This window comes from Malania oleifera, chromosome 4 (assembly GCF_029873635.1).
Source record: "Malania oleifera isolate guangnan ecotype guangnan chromosome 4, ASM2987363v1, whole genome shotgun sequence".
Classification (NCBI taxonomy): Eukaryota; Viridiplantae; Streptophyta; class Magnoliopsida; order Santalales; family Ximeniaceae; genus Malania; species Malania oleifera.
Window position 1 is genome coordinate 28,433,416 of NC_080420.1, and position 18,723 is coordinate 28,452,138.

At 34.4% G+C, this 18,723-nt stretch overlaps 1 long non-coding RNA gene across 2 annotated transcripts; it reads right to left on the reverse strand.

Annotated features, from left to right (window-relative positions):
* Positions 1-538: 538 nt before the first annotated feature.
* Positions 539-15,982, reverse strand: LOC131154325 (uncharacterized). Of its 2 annotated transcripts, XR_009136422.1 has the most exons (5): positions 15,733-15,982; positions 13,532-13,754; positions 9,639-9,715; positions 9,287-9,363; positions 539-967 (listed from the first exon to the last, which is right to left on the reverse strand). It is a non-coding gene; the product is annotated as an uncharacterized LOC131154325 (long non-coding RNA). The 2 variants fall into 2 exon arrangements; XR_009136421.1 differs by having other exon boundaries at positions 9,639-13,754; positions 15,733-15,964.
* Positions 15,983-18,723: the final 2,741 nt, after the last annotated feature.

Sequence of the window (18,723 nt, forward strand, 5' to 3'; positions counted from 1 at the left end):
GACGAGCACATTACAAGATCTAATCTTTCATCGGGGTTAGAATACAAAATTAGCCTTCACCATGAATCAAACAACACTAACAATAATGAGAAATTACAAATGATATGTGGCTTAGTATCTCTAAGTAGATTGATGCCACAACTCAAGCTTACAACTTAAACTCTCTCAAAAATGAGACTTGTAGCTTGAATAGAGAAAATACTAATGAAAATAACTTTTACAAGAAAGTGATCTCTTAAGCAAAAACAAAACTCTCAATCACATAGAAAATATAAAGGAGAATGTACGACCACCAATCATAAAGTTGAGAGTACCAAAGATTCCTAAAGGCATACCATCATAAAAACTTCCTTAGTATTGGTTTCTCTTATGCTTCTTCTTTGAAATTGGACTCATTTTATAGCCAAAATTGTCCACTAGACGTTGGAGAGGTTTTGGCTCTATGTGATTAAGGTTGGAGCTAAACAATCAATGATATGACAAGAAATCTGATTTTTAGATGAGATGATATATTTTATAAAATTACAAAGTCAATAAATATCAAATAAAATTCTATAAAACTTCATATTGACTTATCAACGAGTCTAGTGTCCAAAAAAATAAAAAAAAAGAGTTACAAGAATTGAAGTAGCCGTTGAAGAGATAAAATTTAATCACTACTTATTCTTGATATTGTTGTAGTATTCTTTAACTCAAGTAATTGAAATACACGGTAGATTGAAATTTAGTAGAAAATTGGCACTTTGGTCATTGCATAAGGTGCGATAGCTGGTCATAGGGCTTATTTCATTTTCATTATAGCCCAGAGAACAAAGAAAACCAATGATCAAGAAGGCTTGAGTTAATTATAAGATCAGGATCCATAGTTTCTTAGGGTTGACATGACCACCACCATACTCAAATGGACAGCCAACTTTTAGGGAAATCCATCAGCCAGACCTTTAACCATACACATCCCCTGGCAAGGCTGAGAGAGAGAGAGAGAGATCATTAATTAGTTGCAAAATACATTAATCCAAGTTGGATAAATAACTTTCAAAAGCGCAAGGATGCTTGATACAAAGGACAAGTCATTAAAGTTCCAGATAGAAAGCTAAAGTTAAATGGAATAGAGGAAGTAAGGGACCAAGCAGCCAATATATTATTCCCAAAAGCAGCTATAGCAGGCTAAATAAATATAAGAACGCGTTAGCAAAATGTAGTTGCTAAGATTTAAATAAAATAGAAATTTTGTGAAAACGTGTTTCCAACCTTACATACCTCCAACACATAGGGAAAGAGTGTATTAGGTTCCCAATATGAGAAGTATATAACTGTTGGGGCATTCTGTTGTCTTATAAATGTCTTCATGAGGCTAATATTAATCAATTGATCGCTCCAATATAGGCAACACATTAGGAGTCATTAATTAATTTGCAATAACCCTATACTCTAACTCAGCACTTGACTGGCCACCATAATTTGTTTCTTACTTTTCCAAGAAACCAAATTACCACCAACAAAGATACAATACCTGACTGTGGATCTTCTATCAGATGGTGACCCAACCCAATCGGCATTTATATATCCTTGAATATGAGAGCGTGACCCTGATCCTAATATAAGAGACCTCCCTAAGTGTGCCTTTGAGATAATTACTACATCCCATGAAGAATCAATAAAATGGCTCACAACACTTGTTGCGAAGGGTCAAGTGACTGTGAGATAATTCAAATTTTCAACAAGCCTCCGATTTCATCTTGGGTTAGGTAATAAATCAATCATATCTAGCACTAACTTATCATTGGGAATTGGGATCCATGGGTATATCAATGGGTTTGGATCCCAGCAACCCAATCTCATATGAAATATCGAGAACATACTTTCTCTCTAACAAGACTATTCTCATACAATATCTCAATACTTCTATACCCAAGAAGTACTTCAATGGTCCCAAGTCCTTGGTCTGGAATTTAGTTTATAGGAAAAGTTTTAGAACCTGGATGCCTTAATCATCACCTCCAGTAAACACAATATCATCCGCTGTTGGAATTGGTGTGATCCCAAGAGGGGGGGTGAGTTGGGTTTTAAACTTTTCGACTAATTTAAACGTTTCGCCGATTCACCACATATCATATCACATTTTAATTATAGTCATGTATGTAAAATGATTAAGCTATAAGTGTGAGCATACATGTACATCATATCTCATTTAAATAAAGGTGTGCATGCAAATAATTAGAACTATGAATAAACAAACATACACGTGCGAAAATTAAAGTACAGTAATTAAATGAGATAGAAAGAGATCGACACAATATTTGTTATTGAGGTTCAGACCAAACCAGCCTACGTCCCTACCTTGGGCATACCCCCCAAGAATTCCACTATCCCTACTCACTTATACGGGCGGAGCAGAAGCTGCTACAACCTTTCCTTACGAGGCAAGGTAAACCCCAACTCAAATTCCAGGCTGAGCCCAACTGGTCTCCCTTATGGGGTGGAAACTTCCCAGTTCAAATTTCAACCTAAACCAACTAGTCTCACTTACGAAGCTGAGACTCCCCAGTTCAATTCCGCACTAAATCCAACTGATACATTAAAAATATTTTTGTACATATAAAAATGCTTCTACAACTAAACTGAGATATATAACATGAAAGCTCTATAACATGCACTTTAATATGATATGAGTTATACTCAATAGAGTAAGAGCGTTTTTCTAAAAATGATTTTGCACAAAAAAAAATTACAAACATTTGATATTCAATGCGCAAATCAAAGCAAGAATGTATTTTTCCAATATAATATTTACCATGGAAATATATGGAAAAATATCAAAACAAACTCCCAAAATAATTTTCAAAGTGAAAAGGAAATGAGAAAGTTAATGCCTTGAATGAAAAATAAAATGCTTTTAAAAATTACTCTCTTGTAAAAATGATTTACAAATAAATGAAAGAGAGTTTTGGAGAGTAAAAGATTTGCCCCAAGAAATAGTTTTTGCAATAAAAAATAAGTTGAGGAAACTTTGATTAATAAGAGGATAAAAATATTTGAGAGAAAATATTTGCTAATCAAAGTTGTCAATCAAAGCACATAGGGGGGTATTTAAAGTTTTTCAACAAAATATGACCATTGGGGACAAATTAGGAATTTTGGAAATGTTTTAATTGAATTTTAACCCTAATTACCCCACTAAAAAATTGGCAACCTAAAAGGTTCTGTTTGCTAACCCTTAGGGTCAGTCGACCGAACAAACTCAGAGAATTTGAATTGAAATTCAGGTTCGATTTGCCGAAGGCAGTGGCCGATAGAGCAAGCAAGGCGAAAATCCAAACCTTCGAGGTTTGGTTGCTCGTCGTCAGGTTCGGTTTGCCGAATCATATGGTTCGGTCTCCTGAGACCTTTTTGAACTACAAGTTTGATCGCCTAGGAACAGTGGAAAAGCCAGTGACCAAGGTTCGGTCGACCGTGGAAGCTACGTTCATTTGGGTTCGGTCGCCCGAGGCATGGTCAACTGTTGACCTCCAGCCAATTTGGTCGACAAAGACATTTTATATTGCCAAGGTTCGACCAGCCGAAACATCACAAAAAGGACCTTTATGTCATGTTTGGTCTTTTGTGCAATTTCAACCCTGGTGAAAAAACATGTGGCATTCAAGTGTAAAGGTCATGATTTCTATTGTCATTCAATTGCCGAGGCTTTTTGATTAAGCCCAAAAATCCAAGGTCTGTCTATGGCCTTTCGTTTCCTATGGTTAGTCTAAGGCCTATCTGAGCATTAAGTCATATCATGCAAGATGTATGCATTTATTACAGACCAAAGATATAAAAAATTAATGCAATACAATTAAACTCAAATGTCTTCTATCTTCTTCTTCTCCTCTACTCTTTGACATTATGGAATATGCTAGTTTTGAGCTTTTAGTCTTGGCTTCTATGTTCTCATGATCTTATATGTGACCTGAATTATACATGTTCAGCACTCAAAACACACAAATAAGAGACACTTGTGTTTGTCAGTATCAAAACAGAGATCGGACTCAAAAAGTCATTATCCGCATACACAATAAGGAAAAAAAAAACTATCGGATGGAGTATGACGATAAAATACAGAGTGATCTACTGCACATTGTTGAGCACCAAACTCAAGTACTACAACACTAAATCAACAAAACCATGCACTAAAGACTTTTTAAAATCATATAATGATTTCTTGAGCCGACACACTGAGCCTAACTCTCTTTGAGCAACAAACCCATCTGGTTGCTCCATATAGACCTTCTCCTAAAATCACCTTGCAAGGAAACATTCTTCCCATCTAACTAATGTAGAGACCAATGACAAGTAGTGGATAAGGAGTTGAACAAATGTACTATGGAAAGCTTAGCGACCGGAGAGAATGTGTCAAAACAATCCAAACCATAGATGTCATGACCTCAAAATTTATATCATTTTTTTCTTTTTTCTTTTTTTACATATGAATTGTTCTGATACTCCTTGCTATGAAAATCGGGCCTCAGAAGGCATCGGGGTAATCCTGTATACAAAAATCATACCTACGCAGCGGAAACATATACTATACATCCATATATATCATACAATACCAGAAATTTGTATTTCCAAACTATAGTCATATAATACATCTCTCTCCAGTAATATCTACCCCAAAAATACAAAATTTTACACCATCTTATCCTGTAACTAGGGTAACCAAGAAATCTCTATCCGCGAACCTAAGCTGCTCGTCTAACTAGCTCACCTGAAAAATATTGGAATAATATGGTGAGTCGAAACTCGGTAAGTGAAAATATGCTATTGCTAGTGCATGGCGACTAAGTTACATATACTTTAAATAACATCTAAATTGTAATAAAAAATAAATTTGTAAAGCATATCTTACATTTTTCGCAGTTTAAAACATAACTGTATCATCTGAATTTTCTACTTTTCATACTGCTAATATCATACTATGCTTATCAAGTATTGTAAAACTGCATACATATACATAACTGTGTTTTATCCCTAGAACTCTTATGTCATGATTTAACCTCTCATGACAGGGTGTCACGGTCAGACTATTTTCACATAGTTGTGAAGGGTCGTGCAGCACTAGCTAAAGCACTCTTGCTTAACAGCCAGCCTATCGTTTACCAACATTCATCCACAAAGCACTTTCATTAACATTCATTCAGATAGCAGCGGAAATAGTAATCAATTCATGAAAGTCGTGGCAACCAAGCAGTAAACATTGAAGCAAACGTAATTCATTAACAAATCCTCTGTTGACATCTTGTACTTAGCGAGGGAGGCAAGTAGGCTAAGCACGTTGACAATTGCTAGTGAGTTTTACAATGACTGATGAACACTCACTCTCCCCTAAAGAGGTTTTTATGTAATTATCATCCTGGCACTAGGAAACATCAAAGTGACCGAGGAGTCATACAGCCTTATTTGGCTTATAAAGACTCTACTAGCAGAAATTAACCCTACACTAGTATTTACATGATGGAAACTCATCCTAAGCACACGAAATAAGCGGTCACAGGCAAGCATAATGCCCTGAACAAGCTTAGCTCGTGACACAGGGTTACGCGGACCGTAGGTGGGACTTAATCTGGTCAACCCTCCAGATGAGTCACTATACTCTACTCTACCTCAGTCCGGCCAAACTGCATCCACTCCTAGGCTCGGGACTGGCTGCTACCTCGTCAAACTAGCCCCCCTCTACCCAGCAAACTGGAGAGCTACATCCTCTCCGAGCATAGTTTGACAGTACCCACACACTATCTGAGATATGTGGTTGCACTCTATCTGTATTAGCAACGGTACCGTGCTCTATATTTTGTATCTATATTCTATACATGTATTTGTCTGTAATATTTTCACAGGAATTTGATACTATATATATACATATATATTTTTTTACTATTTTCATCATGTTTCCAAAATAACCATAACACTATAATTCTGTACTGTAAATACTGTATATCTGAATATTTGTAGCATCTTGATGTTATACTATATTATATGTCTGTATATTCTGTCTATATAATCTATCTGTATACTCTATCTGTATACTCTGACTATTATGGCATTTAGGAAAGCATGACATACTGTAAATACTGTATAAACTGATCTGTATAAAAACTATAATGTACTGATTCTGAATAAACTGTAATATACTAATCTAAATAAACTTCTGTATATGTATACTAATTCGGATAAGTTTCTATAATAAGTTGTTCTAAAATATACTGTGATATACATCATTCTTTATCTGTAAATACTGTATAGTAGATATGCTGTAAAAAACTATATAAGTTCTATATCAAGAAAATATCTACTCAGGCCACACAAGCATTGAAAATTCTTATTCTGTAAAAGCTAGATAGTAAACTGGTATATATAAAATCTCTGCTAATATTGTAAAACTCCTAACATAGCATACTTCCCTTACCTAGTTTCTGAAAAGCCCTTACAATAATTTGACCCTACACCCGCAGGGTTATCCCCTCGACACCCTGAAAACGACATCCCCCAGAACAAAACATCAGTATTTCTCTGTATACAATATTTCTTATAACTGCATGGAAAGCATATTCTGAATAAAACACTTTACCCTGAATTTGGGATAAATTCCAAACTAACTCCGCCAATGATCAGCTCCAGCAGACTTGCAGAAAATTTAGTCAGAAGCGTCGTGGTGGCCTCAGGCCTTCAATCCGGTGAGAAACGGACCCGGAATCGAAGAGAGAAGGAGAGAGAGACATTTAGAGAGAGAGAGAGAGAGAGAAAGGAAGTTTTGCGCCAATTTTCTGCTGAAAAATCTGGGTTTTCACTATTTTTAGCCCCATATTCGTTGACAAGACACGTCATCTCGTCGACGAGTCCTTTAAGAAGTTCATCGACGAACCTTCTCTCCTCATCGACAAATTTCAGACCTCTGTAAACCCCCTCTCGGTATCTTCTCGTCGACGAAACCTGTCCTCGTCAACAAGCTCCTCTTATATCCTCGTCAACGAATTCCCTGTGTTCGTCGACGAGAACCCTTCTAATTCTTTGGGTTATTACAATAGACCTGAGCATATCCTTTAGCAGCAAGGAGGACCTTCAAATAAGCTATAGAACAATTAGGATTGACTTTTACACTGTACACCAAGCAACAAGCTTATCAAGAAGAAGTGATACCAAATCCCAAGTATCATTATCAAGTAATGCACACATTTCTTCAACTATTGCAATCCTCTATATAGAGTGGCATAGGGCTTCAAAAATAAATTTCGAAAGAGCAACAAAAGACAAAGAACTAAGTACAAAGGTGACAAGAAATCATAGCGAAAGAAATTAGAGATTAGATGTTGGGTACAAGTGCATTTACCCTTCCCAAAAGCTATAGGAGGATCAGCATCATGGGGAATAGGATCATCATAAGGGAACTAGAGGCAGAGAAGTAGAAGCTGGAGGAGGCTCTCCTCCCTTGAGTCATTATGTGTATGCCTACAAATTGAGATGATCCAAGTGACAAGGTCTCAAAACAAGATGAATATGTAGGAGGATTAGGCACAAATAGTAGAGGATTTGGAAGGCAAGGCAAAGGAAGACAGTCATCAAGATCAACCGAGCTTAAGGAATCTACTAGTGTAGACTAAAAAAAGGCGACATCAACAAAAACAAAGAATTGATATAAAGTAGCCCTACAATATCGATATCCCTTTTGACTATAGGAATACCCCTAGAAAAATACATTGATAGCACAAGGTTCCAATTTTTATATTCCTTGAGTTAACAAACAAACAAAGGACACACGACCAAATATACAAGGAGGAAGGAAGAACAAAGGCGCTATTAGGAAGATAACTGGATATGGGATTTTACCATAAAGGATAGACAATGGCATTTTATTGATGAAAGGGCAAGTAGTGCGCATGGAATCACTCCAAAAAATTTTAGTGACATTTATTTGATACAATAGGGTACAAGTGACTTCAAGAAAATGGTTATCTTTTAGCTTTGTAACTCCATATTGTTGTGGAGTGTGGGCATAATATGACAAATGGATCATAGCAAAATTAGTCATATAGGTAGTGAATTGGGTAATGAAGTACTCCTTAACAGTATCAATACGAAGAATCCTGACTGGCATCTTAAATTGAGTCTTTATTTGAGAACAAAAGGCAAAAAAGATATTAAACAACTCAGAATGATCTTTCATTAAATACAACCAATCATCCTATAGTAGTTTTCGACAAATGTAACAAAGTACTAAAACCCTAATTTCGACGTAGGATGACTAGGACCCCAAACATCAGAATGGGTAGGCATAAAAGGACTAGCCATTTATTGACATAGAAGCAAAGGGAACAAGATGATGTTTCTCGATTGATAAGACTCACACTCACAATTGGACACAAAGCTCAAGGTAGGAACTAGCTATTTCAATTCATCCACGGATGGATGACCAAGGCAACGATGGATTTGAAGTAGTGTAGCAATAGCTGTGTGAGCAATGGGAAGAGAGAGCCACTCTAGTAAAGTTCATTAGTCTTGCATCCTGTGCTAATTGTATTTCTCGTCTTTGGATCCTGAATAACCACTGAATCAGGAAAGAAGGTTAAAAAACAATTTAACGACTGGGTAAGCTCACTAAATGACATAAGGTTGATTGGCGATTTAGGAATGTACCAAAAAAAATTGAGGGAGTAGGATTTATTGTTCCTATCCCCTTAACTATAGCAGTGGACCCATCAACAAGGGTAACTTGAGGTACATTTTTAGGATATTGAAGGGCAGAAAATAAGCTAGTGGTCCATATAGGTGGTGAGTTTGAGGTTTAGGGTTTGGCTATAAGGCATAGGATTTAGGTTGGACCTTGTCGAGATACCATGTTGAAGTATTTGGTGAATTAAAAGACCTAACCTTAATGATAGATCTATCCCACTATTTTTAATATATGTATTGTACATAGCAATAACCATAATATCCTTACTAGCTCATACTTCTTAACATAGCAACACATACTAATAATGTAAATGACCAAAATAACCATTAACAATAATTACTTAATAATTGTTTCCAATTAAGGAAATTTTATGAACATCTAATCCAGCGTCCCCCCCCCCCCCCCCCCAAGGTGCCAATAACCAAACCAGCAAGATCTATTCAGTACAAATAATTTAGAAGAATGATAAATTTTGAAAGTAAGAAATACACTAGAATCTTTGAGTATAGGTACTCAAACTTGGCGTGGCACATCATCACATGCAGAGATAATAAAATAATGTTGTAATTGGATAGCACGTACCTATCCCCATATAAAATGAGAGAACCACCTGCCCAAATTTTCTTTAGGAACTTCATGAAAGTAGTTATAATTGCTTCCTGGTGGACAAGAGTACTATCAAATCAGTTTATACTAGGAACAAGGAAATTTAATGAACATCTAATCCAGCGTCCCCCCACCCACCCCCCCTCCCCCCCCCAAGGTGCCAATAACCAAACCAGCAAGATCTATTCAGTACAAATAATTTAGAAGAATGATAAATTTTGAAAGTAAGAAATACACTAGAATCTTTGAGTATAGGTACTCAAACTTGGCGTGGCACATCATCACATGCAGAGATAATAAAATAATGTTGTAGTTGGATAGCACGTACCTATCCCCATATAAAATGAGAGAACCACCTGCCCAAATTTTCTTTAGGAACTTCATGAAAGTAGTTATAATTGCTTCCTGGTGGACAAGAGCTCTATCAAATCAGTTTATACTAGGAACAAGGATAAACACTCGAGATATATAAATTGTGGTTATCATGCATGGATATTTAATCAATTGCCAACCTCATCTAGAAACAGATCAACATGCTCCCAATCCACATTCGTGCCTACAACAATAGAAGGCAATAGCCCTAGGGAAGCAACCATCATATTCATTAGCCTACATCACACTTTTCTCTTTTTCGCCTTCAACACTCTCACACTCCTCACTCGCACACTTCACTTACACATTTCACACTATACAAATGTTCTTATTTATAGATACATAAGATAAATATAGAAGGAAAAGAGTTATTGCATTCTAATGGGATAATGAGCACGTGGTATTTAATGAATTATTTTAACACATGATAATTGTATTTTTGATGGAATAAATTGGTACACGGCTGCAGTTCATCCTCTTTAAGGCGTTTTCATTTTCTCCGTTTCCATTTTAGCTTAACACATGGAACATATAGCATGAAACTCCAAGTGTAAAGGTGCAAACCCTCATAAGCAGCTAAACATTTATACAAGAAAATAAATAAATTAAAATAAATTAAAAAAAAAATAAAACAAAACAAAACAATAAAGGCATTACCAACATCTTCAGTTGACATTCATCAGAAAGAAGATATAAATAAAGGAACAAATAAGATATTAAAAAAAAAAACATAAAAGTTTCCAAACTTTCTTTTTATAAGTGATTTGCTATAATGCAACTAATTGTTTCAATGTAAGTAAAATCCATAGAAATTATTTAAAGATTCATTTACATATTTTACATGCTTATTAATTTCATGACTGCAACTAACATCACAAAGAGCAACTAAAATAAATACCCCCAGCACAAAATTTTGACCGTCACTTTATATATTATTTCCTACTACAATCTGCAAAAGTACAAGTTTTAAGTCAAATTCAGCTTCCATTGTACACACAAGTACTCAGAGTAATCCAAACAAGTTCAATTTTTTATTGCAAATGTAAAGCCAATTTTAAAATAGAAGCTAAGAAACTCAAAATAAGTAGCATGACGTTCTAGGGCATATACACGATCTAACAATTCTAATGTCAAAAAAAAATCCAAGCAATAAAACAAACTTTTGAAGAAACTTGCATGTTTGTTTTATGGTTTCAAATTCAGAGTGTGTCCCAGACCTTTTCAGTGTCTTAAAAGCAGCTAAAAAACTTGACATCCCTCTTAGACACTATGGAGGTTGGCAACATATGCAATTTGACAACCTACCTAAAGAACAATTTAGTCACATGAGATGCAACAGAAGTCTTATCACATGGGATGAAATGTGCCATCTTATAGGATCGATCAACAACAACAAATATAAAATCATGTCCCCAAGCTCTTTTGGGAAGTCCAAGAGCAAAATCCATACTTAGGTATCTCCAAGGTATGTGTGACAATGGTAGAGAAGTAGAAAGGCCAGTGTTGTGTCTCTTAGGTTTGGCTAGCTGACAGGTACGACACTAAGACACTATCTTAGCAACATCCCTATTTAAGAAAGGCCAATAAAACCTATCCTCAACTAAGGCAATGGTTTTATACCTCTCTAGGTGACCAGCTAACCCTTTGGCATGCAATTCCCAAACTAAAAGATCCCTAAAAGAAGTACAGGAAATGCATAACCTAGTACCACTAAATAGGTATACCTCACGGATGATGAAATCTACAAAATCTCTATGGTGTCCCTCACTCACCTCCTAATAGATATGCCCAAAATTAGGACAAGTAGAGTACTCGTCCTTCAAATGATCAAACCCGATGACCTCGGCTCTCAAGATATAAAGAATAACTGCTACCTTACAAAGGCCATCAGCAACTTTATTCTCTACAATGGAATGATGCTTAAGAACAAAAGTGTATTCATTAAGGAACTCTACCCAACCAACATGCTGTGCACTCAACTTCTCCTGTAAGCTTAGATATCACAAAGCAAGGTGGTCAAAGAAGAGTACAAACTCTTGGGGTAACAAGTGGTATCTCCTATGTTGGAGAGATCTCACTATGGCATAAAATTCTTTATCGTATGTGCTATATCTCTGTTTATCATTTGAGATTTTTTTCACTAAAAAATGATAAAGGACGTCCCTCCTTACTCAACGCCCCACCTATACCTACCCCAAAGGCATCACAAACCACATCAAATACCCTACGAAAGTTTGAATGCCTAAGTACAGGTGCTTCAATCATATTTTGTTTGACCTCTCTAAAAGCTCTAGCAGCCGATGGGATCCAATGAAACTCTCCTTTCTTCAAAAACTCAATGATAAAAGCCATGATGGTGCCAAATGCCCTATGAATCGCCTATAGAAAGTAGTGAGGGCATGAAAACTATGAACCTCAATAATCGTCCTAGGCTCAAGCCACTCTCTAATGGCTCTAACCTTTCCTAAATCAGTGGCTATTCCTTGCATGGAGATCACAAAACCAAGAAAGAGCACACTAGACTATAAGAAACTACACTCCTTGAGATTGGCAAACAACTATGCTTCCCTCAAGGTGACAGAGACCTCGTAAAGTTGTATCAAGTGTTCCTCCCTAATTTTATTATAGATCAGTATATCATCAAAGTAGACAACCGGGAACTTACCTATGAATGGTTGCAGAACATGTGTCATAACCCTTATATAAGTTCTAGGGGCATTGGAGAATCCATAAGGCATGACCAACCACTCAAATAAACCATCCTTGGTCTTAAAAGTCATTTTCCACTCATCTCTTGGTCTAGTTCCAATTTGGTGATACCCACAGCGTCAGTCACTCTTGGAGTACCAACTTGAGTCAGCTAGCATGTCAAGCATATTTTCGATATGGAACCTATACTTGATGGTGATTTGTTTAATGGCTCCACTATCCACACACATCCTCCAAGATCCATCTTTTTTTAGAGTTAGAAGAGTTGGTGCTACGCAAGGATTGAGGCTATGTCTCACAAAGTCATTGTTAAGGAATTCTCCTACCTGCCTATTCAATTTAGCATGCTCTTTTGAGTTTATCCTATAACAAGTTAGGAAATTGTGAACTTGGAATGAGATTTATGGAATGTTGAATGTCTTGCAGGTGGTAGCTCTCTAGGCAAGTCACTACTTCACAACATCAAAGAACTCAACTAGCAACTCTCCTACCTCATAACAAAGAAAAGCCGCAAAAAGACATTCAGAAAGACCAAATTTACGAATGAAAACGCACCACAATAAAAAAAAATTTCATGATAATGGCAACTAGAAAGATGGTATGGATATTTAAATTAGTAAATGCTGCCACAATTACCAAAGTGGGCATATCTAGGACAATGGGAAAAATCCGTGAAAATGTGCAATAGAAGAACTATAGCCATGGCCATGAATAAAGACCCAATTTACCCACTACAATAGGCTAAAAAGCATGTAAGCTTAAGCCTTTGGTTAGTTAGTCCACAAATGGAACAAGGACACAGAAGTTAATGTGAGTAAATTAATGGATACTGCAAAAAAATGGTAAAAAACAAACAAGAAGATTCACTTGTATCTACATACGTAGGTTTATAATTTCAAGAATTGCAAAAACTAATGCAATGCAATCATTAGTGGCTTTTTTTTTCCTAGGATGAGAATAACTCAAAAGACCACATGATTTAAGAATCAAACAATTAGTGAGGGCAAAGAGCTCATTACTATTGTATCTCAATTATTTTAGCATTGAGGGCAGCCAAGTTTCCATTTGTGAGACCAAATTTAACCTAAAGTGTAAGAAACAATTGTACACATGAAACAAGTCAATGTCATTAAGCAAAACCTGATCCACACAAGAAAGCCAATAGAAGTGTCCCAGTCGACTGTATCACTTGATGCAAATCTGATCTAAACGGCGACAATGGAACTGCCAGTGGGAGTAAAAACTCTGATACAAATATGCTAGTGTTTCATGTGGAATTAATCCCAAATTACTTGCTGCATGTCCAACCAAAGTTCTCGCCGATGTTCCACTCAATACACCCCCAAGCTTGGTCTTCTCCGACCTCCAATCCCAAAATTTATATTGGAACAATAGTAAAATAAACAGATTGAAGAAAACAGGGCTCTAGAGTTCAGTAGATAGCAACAAAAATGTAAGAAAAGACTATACAATAATTATTGTCACTACCTATTAACAAAAGGACTGATAATCATGCGACTTAATACAAAATTTGTCTAAATAGCAAGTAGAAGAACTGTAGAACTAATAAAAGTAACAATTGAGAAAAGCAAATCATACAGCCTTGCTGGGCAGCTAAACCAATCAGAAAAAGAAAAGAAACAAGATTTTAGTTAGACTTTTCATTGGTTGCTTCACGAAGAAACTTGCTCAAGATTGCATTTGATAAATTAAGTGTTGAATACTGAGTGCAGTTATGAATTGTAGAACCATGTTTTGAAACAAATCTCTGAACTTGAGTGCTGAATTGAGTGCTGAATTATTTTATCATTTGATAACAAAACTCCTAGTGTATGTGTCTTCCCCATTTTAACCTTCAAAAATCAAAATATTTTATATTTTAGCACAGATATTCTCTCATATTGCCTTTTCTTAGATACAAATACTATAAATCATAAAAATATAAATTTCTAATAAACGCAATTTTGAAATTATTTTCAGTGACTACTCTGCGTCTATTGATGCTAAAGTTTGCAGTGTTGTATAAAAATGGCTCTTGGTCTTGGGCTAGAAGATTATCAGCTTCTGTTGCTGAAATCAGAGACTTCCTAAACTTCTCTTTTCCTCTGAAAGAAGAAAAGGTTTTGTGGACTGCTTCACATAATAAATTGTGTAATTTTGATTCAGCCTGGAATTTGATTAGAAGCAAAAACCCTATTATGGTTTGGCACTCAGCTGTTTGGTTCAAGGATTGTGTTCCAAGATTTTCTTTGTTGCTTGGGTTGCCACTAGGAACAGATTGAATAACCAGGATAGAATCTCAGGCTGGGGACGTCATCCTCCAATATGCCTTTCTGCCATAACCACAATGAGGGCAGAAGTCATCTTCTCCCTGAATGGAATTTGACAGGAGCCATTTACCAGAGGTTTTCCACTTCTTCCTTAACCTTATACGGTACCAATGCAATCTACTCTTGGGAGGAGGAGCTTCTTAGACTATCTGATTTGGGTAATAGCAAACCTGCAACCGTAAGCAACCTTGCTCTAACAACCAGCATTACCATATTTGGAGAGCTAGAAACTCGCTAACTTTTGCCACCAATCCTGATTCCTTAAGTCATACTGAATAAGATTGTTACTGATGCTTGGTGAGTAAAAGTGAATGTATTAGGAAGCTTGCAAACTTCTTTTTGACTGTTCTTATCTCTCTCTTATTCCTCTGCTAACATACCCTGTATTCCCTTGTACTAATATATTTCTTCTTATCTTCTTCAAAAGTTATTATTTTAAATTGGTAATTCACCAGTTCAACGAACAAAGTTTAATCTTATGCTATGTGTGATCTATATAGAATGATGTTGTGGTCTTCTTATCTTCTTCAAAAAAATAATTTGAAGTTTTTATTTTTATATTGATAATTCACCATTTCAATAAACAAAGTATAATCTTATGCTATGTGTGATCTATATAGAATGATGTTGTGTAGTGTAATCCTAAGATGGATTTAAGATATTGCATGTTGTGATACCCAAATACCATTGCCACATTTCAACAAACATTTGGTAAGCTATAATTATAGAACTATGTAATTCAAATGAACATGAAGCCATGAATTGTGAGAGAAATCAAATGATTTTTCTGTTATATAATTGACACAAAAAAAGCATAAAAAACACAGCATCGATTCCTTCCCACAAAAGAACAACAACAGAATTTTAAATTTTGAAATTGACACAGAAACCCAATATATTTTAAAATTTTCATCATTTCCGGAACACAGCAAGAAAATATCCAATAGATGGAGGAGAAACAAAGTGATGAAGGAGAAGCATCGACGGAAAACTACGAAGGTGGCACCCTACGACGGCTAATCGCTGCCGTGATGGCCAGAAATTAGAGAAGGAAAACCCTCAGTCGCTGGAGCGAACGAAAGGTCCCGAGTTGAGAGAACGAAGATTTTCAATCTACACAAGTTTCGCTACGATCAAGGAAGAAATTTCTTGCCGTTTTCAGCTCGTAGATCTCTTTCGCAGATGAATCACCTGGTGGAAGTTCTTCGTCCCAAGAGCTCGTTTGCTTTTCGAGCAATATACGTGTTCTAGGGAAAAAGATGATGAGGCCCTTGTCAAAAACATTTATATTTTAAAAAATTATAATATTTTAATTTATTTTTTATTTTCAAAATTCGCATTAAACGTAACAAAATAAAAATTCTGCTTAACTGCATAACATTTTTTTTTTCAAAATTCAAAATTCAAAATAATCCCAAGAAAAATAAAAACGTGTGATAATTTAGAAAAGTTTTGCTTCTAAAATGCAAAAAATATGTATATGTATTTTCCTTATCTTTTTTTTTTTTTCAGGGAAAGCAATTTTTGCAATTGACTATCCATAAACCTGTACAATGCAGCATAGGAAAATTATTATTAATTAAATTTATAAAATATTATTATCATATTTTGATAAAATTATTTATTTTATTTGCAATTGCCTTTATTGTTTTACCCTCAAATTGCCTAAATACATAGTGCATAAATGATTTATATGAAGGAGGTGCTGATGAATATTTAACTAATTTGGTTTAAATATAAACAGAAAAAAATTTGAAAAAAAAATTGATTGGAAGCTAATGAATAAAGAAAACAGAATAAAGAATAATTTACATAATGCATTTGTTTCTATTGTCAGTTTTTTTTTTTTTTTAGTTATTTGCCAAAAAAGTGAAAATCAAATTTTATGGTTTTTAGTTCTTTTGATGGTTGCCAAAATTTTTAATATCCGGAAATAATTTTTTGATTAAATTATTCATTTTATATATTTTTAAATTAAAATAAAAATAAAATGATCATATGAATTTAAATATAATTAAAAAAATATACATAAATTTACTATTTTTTAATTATCATGTCTAATAAAATTTTTATTATAAAGTAAAATTTGAAAGTACCACAATTAAGTAAAATAATTATAATAAATTTTATTTTATTATAGTAATTTTTTAAATGTGTATTATTCGTAATTTTACTATTTTAATCATATTTTTATAATATTTTGAATTAAAGATGAAAATGATAATTTTTTTAACTATGTTTTTAATTTGTTTTAATTTTATAAATATTAATCAAACAAGTTGCTGGCTTCTATTTTTAATTTCTATTTTTGGTTTTTGATTTTCGTTTCTAGTTTTTGTTTTTGGTTTTCATTTCTCTAATTTTTTACAGTAATACCTAACTGTCTTTTAGTTAATGAACTTTCCGGAAAAAAAAATCATTTACTTTTTAAGGACGAAAATGAATTTTTTTTTAAATCAGGCTTTTAATTTATAATAATTTTATAAATGTTCACCAAATAAGTTATTGGTTCTAAATTTTAGTTGTTCTTTCTAATTTTTTATTTTCATTTCTCTAATTTTTAAAAATGATACCAAACAGACCTTAGTTAATGATTTTTTTGAAAAAACTCATTTATTTTTTTGAAACTATTTCAAGCTAAATTCAGAGGTGATTCATTCAAGCATTTTAACAAATACAATTTAAGAAAATAAATAATTCATAGGGGTCCTTAAAACATAAGTCCAAATTGGCAATTGATCTTCGACAAATGATTCTACCTAATGCAATAAATACTGACCGAGGCATTTTTACAAACAGGACACATGCATTTGCATCTCATGTACAAACATATAACAAACACATGAGAAATTACAACATGCCTTGATTTAGGCATTCCGTCAAACTCAATTAAATCTAACATGTTGAAAAGAGGACAATGACAGACGACAGTGGTCATTGTGACGAATCGAAAAATTTTACTCTAAAATTCTCTAATACCATTCGTAATAACCTGAATATTTCATATTATAATAATCACTGATACAGGCAGTAGGAGACCTTAAATGCATATTACCAGAGTACTAAACTATTTCAATAAGACAATATTCATCCCATTATCACAATAAAGATTTGAACTCATTTAAAAACATAAATAAAATAATACAATTCTACACACGACCTTCTATCCCACCCACGCTTCACTGCGCTATTCTGATCACTGTTATGCTCCTCATGGTATCTGAAAAATATTTGATATTGATGGGTGAGACACCTCTCAATAAGATGGAATAGATTATTATCAGTGTGTGGCAACATGAATTCTAGTATTCCACAAACACATCCATTAGATAATTAACTTTAACTGATAAAACATGTAAAGTTGCACTCGTATCTGCATATATATATATATATATATATATATATATATATATATATATATATATATATCTAGAAAATACATACTTTTCATCATAGCATACTAATCGTAATAAATTACTCTACATTTAGATATCATCTATTATATATATATACATACATAAAACTTTCCCTTGGACATTCATACATCTCGTCATGTAATAATCCCACATGATCGGGTTGTACGACCCGAAGGCGAGACTTAGCCATGACTGGCCTATCACTAGGTTAAGTCAAATTTAACACGTCTGTAGTACAATTTGCCTACCGCAGCCTGGTCCGAACCCAAGGATAGTCAATATCTCTTCGCAGGTCAAATCGACTTTCATTACCAACACTTCACAATGCAATGTGGTTGCACTAACACATCATACTAGCAACAATATCGTACTCTCAATTTGAACTAGTCCATCAGGGTTCTACTACCATATAACACATTTCATATAGTTAAATTATAACATTATCACATTTCCATAAATTTGTATATAACTTGATATAATCACAATTATATATAAAATCAGTCATTTTATAACTCTTTATAATACATTATTTCATAACTTGGCACACAGCCATTTATGATTGGCACACAACCATCTGTACTCGGTA